The following is a 4,613-nucleotide window of genomic DNA, read 5'->3' on the forward strand; positions in this document are numbered from 1 at the left end:
TTCTTAAGTAATTCAAGATCATACTTCATTAATCAAGACTCTTCTAGAATGTCTTGCCAGCATAAGTAGTAAAATTAGATTTGAATTCTAACACTCCCCCTCAAATCTGATTTTTCATTCTGAGCTTTTCTTTGAGTCGGTTGAATATATATGCTCTCAATGGCTTTGTGAAAATGTCTTCTAGTTGATCTTCAGTTCTGCAGTAAATTAGCTCCACAATTTTATTCTTCACCTGCTCTCGTATAAAGTGATACTTTGTATCGATATGCTTGCTTCGGTTATGGGAGACTGGATTCTTGGCAAGTGCACGCTGATGCGACTATGTATTCTTCTTTGCTTTTTCGACACCTTGTAGAGATTTTTGCAAAATCTCCCACGCTTGCTTTGCGGTATTCGCATCAGAAATTTTTTCAAAGATAGATTCGTCTACTCCTTGAAAAATAAAGAACAATGCTCTTTTATCTTTTTTCTGGGATTCCTTCAATACCTTCTTTTCTTCATTGGTCAGGGTTGCTTCTGCTGCTGCATTTTCAGGCTCGATGTAACCATCATCGATGATATCCTAACAATCTTGAGAGCCTAGTAATGCAATCATTTGAATGCTCCAATTTCCATAATTCGTCTTTGTCAATCTCGGGATTTGAGGTTGAATCATGTTGGTCATCTTCTCCACCACGTTAAACTCGAACCAAGCTCTGAGGCCACTTGATGAAAGAAGCGTAGATGGGCTCTCAGTAATTTATAACTCGAAATATTATTAATACGAGGCAAAATACGTTACAACGACACTATCTCAATATTACAATACTACGACACTACAACACTAGTTGCGGCTTGTTTACAAACACAACCTCGCTATTCTAAGCTTCGCTAAGCTTCGCTAAGCTTCAACCTCTTTCTCTAATAGCTTTGCTAAACTATTTTTCATTCTGGCTTTTCTAAGTTATCTTCATATTCCTTCTCTTTCACTTTGCATACATTTATATTAATGCTAAAGACATATATTTATAAGGGTAATTAACCTCCTTAATGAGAGATCTAGGCATTTCCAAATTCTTCTTGTATTGCCACATGGAGTTCCTTGTCTTAATGAAATTCCCTTCCATCAATTGTCACAAGTTTATTTTCCATGCTCAGTTCTTAAGTAATTCAATATCATACTTCATTAATCAAGACTCTTCTAGAATGTCTTGCCAGCATAAGTAGTAAAATTAGATTTGAATTCTAACATTTTATGTCAAATCCTTTTAACGTCCACACTGCAGATTTGAACTTGCAATGAATGGAAGCAGCAGTATGAAAACTGCTCCTCAAATTCTGAACTCTGCAAAGTTATATTAAATTAGTGTCCAACCACCATTTCCATATGCAAACAAATGAGAAAAAGAAGAGAGTGATCCAATCTCCATCAATATTCATTTTCTGATACAAAAACCTTTCACTTTCAGTTCTCTTTTCCCATCCATCTACCATAACAAACACCTTTTTTTTCATTATTATGTTAGAGATATCACATGAGAATTTTTCAATAGGAAAACTAATTGTTCTTAAATTTAATATTAGTTATAACTAAAATAATATCTTTATATTTTTCAATCTTGGATTTTAATTTAACTTTCGTCTCTGAATAACGTAGTTACTTATATGTTGTTATTTTATGTGTAATTATTAATTAATATTATTTTTCACATAAAAATGTTTTTTAAGTTAATTGAAAGTTATATACTAGTGTTCCGTCAAGAGAAGTTGTGTAATAATGCTTTTGCACAGATGGCACGGTTATGCTTCCTCTTACTTTTAATTAATGTGAAAATCAGTTTAAGAAAATAAAAAATTAAGCATAATTTTTAGTTCATTTAAATGTTTTGAAATATTTATTATATTAATTTAATATCTATAAATAGATTAAAAATATAATATCTTTTTGAGAAATAGTATTATAATTGTAATAACATCAAATTAAACTTTCATATTGCACAAAATTAAAATCTGTATATTTTATAATTTGTCCCACGGTTAATATTAATAAAGTTTCATACGGCAACACTTGCCGATGGAAAGCACGCAAGAAGCCGAGGACTTGGACGCTGGGTCACGCGAGGAATATTGGTGTCTGTACAGTGCTGGAGGTAGAGTTTTGGAGGATTTATAAAGGTCTCGGGTTGGGAATAGGGATGATTAATGAGTTGAGCAAATCATGAACAGTTCTTCAAACTTGATTCGGTCAAAATTTAATAAAAGTTCGATTCGGGTTAACTCGACTCAAACTTGAGTTCGACTCAAGATCTTAACGAGCTGAATCGAACAAAGTCTAACTCGACTCGATAAGTTCGTGAGCAACTTGTTAAATTTTTTTATAATTTTTTACTAGTTATCTTAAAAATTTATTTCATTAAAAAATTTACTAATAGATGATAAATGACTAATCTATTAATTTTCTAATAAAAATACTAAATTATTAATTAATAATTATTATTTTTACTATACCCAAAAATTAAACCTAATTATTATTTTAAATGTATTTGTGGATTTTTATTTTGGATTTTAGACTTTGAATTTCTTTCATATTTTCTTTTGATAATTTTTTGGTTAAATTTATCAATTTACATTTATATTAAGTTTTATATAATATCAGTAGATTTTAACTATAGTTAAAAAAATAAGATAAAATTTTGGTGAGCTTAATGAGCAACGAGGCGATCAACGAGCTTAACAAGCACGAGTCAAACAACAAGTTTTTTTAACAGGTACAAGTTGAGCAAAATTTTAACAAGCTTAATGAGCAACGAGTCAAGCAATAATTTTTTTAATGAGTACGAGTCGAACACTACCTAACCCCGCGATCGACTCACTCGATAAGCACTCCTAATTGGGACGTTTGTTACCTGGTTGGCAGGTTGTTGCTTCTACTCGGCCAATGCAAACTGCCTATGATAGGGCGATGATGTCAAGTAAAGAGACTCTAACGGGTTTGACTGTTGTGGATCACACTACACCATTGGCGTAAACCACTGAATGGGTTTGTGAAAATAAACGTTGATGGTGCATGTCATACGCAGTTAGGTTTGTCGGCAGTCGGAGCGGTCATTTAGAATTCTGAAGGAGTGGTTTTTGCTGGTCGAGGAACTTGTATTGACTACCCTCGAGATGCGAAGATTGTTGAGGCTCATGCAATATGTTTAGGCATTCGTTTGGCTGTAAAGATGGGTTATGCCATGATTTTAGTTGAGAGTGATGCTGATGCTATTGTCCAACAGGTTTTGCACCATTCTACGGATTCTTCAGTTCTGCGATTTATTCTTGAGGAGGCACATTATATTCTTCAAGCCAATGATTCTTTTAGACTCTAATCTATCCGTCGCACAGCAAATGAGGTTGCTCATACACCGGCTCAATTTGTCTGTACATCATCTTCTACTGTTGCTTATACTTATGATTATCCTATGTGCTTAAACAGATCTGTTGTACAATATGTTATTCATGTTTAATGCATGTTGGGTACTCTTTTTCCCTATTAGGTTAGAAGGGGTTTTTAATGATGCCCACTTTTATTCTAAAAAAAAGGAGGAAAAAATAAAAAAAATTATATATCTATTTTTAAAAAGGAAAAAAAAGAAAAATTGTAACATTCATTTTTAAATGGTAAAAGGGTATATGAGGTCCAGTACTTTTTCAAAAAAAAACCAATGTGGCCCATGAAACATTTTTGCACTCAATGTGGCCCTCGAACTTAGAAAAAGAATCTAATGTGACTCTTTGACCAACGATTTCTGTCGTTGACCGTTATGATACTGGCATGACACTTTACGGTGCTCACGTGACGGTCTACAGTGACTGGTGACGTGGCTGATGACATAACATATAGGCTAAATTGGTTTTTTGAGTTTGAGGGCTAAATTAATTTTTTAAAAGTTCAAGGGATTATTTGATTTTTATGTAACATACCAAAATCGGGTCCGGTAGTTTCGGGTCCGGTAGTTTCGGGTCGATAATCGGGTCGATTTCTGGATTTTCGGTAAAAATTTTAATATCAATATTTTTAATCGATAAATATTTCCTAAAGTGATTTAAATGGTTTGAATTATTTATTTTTATTTTTGGGAATTTATAATTTGGTTTTACAAGGTGACTAAATTGAATGAATTGGAAATTGTGTTTTTAGTGAATAAATTGTAAAAGATCACAAATAGAAAATCTATGAAGCTTATTTTACCAAGGTTTATGTTTAGTGTTTACCCTCCAAGTTTAATGGTATCTTTAGTCTCTTTTTTGCCAAAATTCTATCTAGATTCATTCTTTTAATCTTTGCTTATTTCCGTTTCTAGTTTTCATTAACTGTTTCTTTCATTTTCTCTCATCCAAACACTCTTGTATTTTCTCCCAAACTCTCTCAAGTTTTCTCTAGTGGCTGAAACTCTTATTCTTCATTTTCTATTCCTTTGTTATTGATTCTTACTCATTTCTTCTTGATTTTCTCCCTTCAATCAAGATTGTTTCTTATCATTTTCTTCTTTACATTTTTCTTTCTTTCCTTGATCTCTTTGGTGTTGCCATTGTTGATCTTCTTCTTTCTTTCATTTCCAGCAAGGTAATTCTCCTTCCTTGGTTCTTTT

Source organism: Hibiscus syriacus, unplaced genomic scaffold (genome assembly GCF_006381635.1).
Source record: "Hibiscus syriacus cultivar Baekdansim isolate YM2019G1 unplaced genomic scaffold, ASM638163v2 tig00110160_pilon, whole genome shotgun sequence".
NCBI classification, from domain to species: domain Eukaryota; kingdom Viridiplantae; phylum Streptophyta; class Magnoliopsida; order Malvales; family Malvaceae; genus Hibiscus; species Hibiscus syriacus.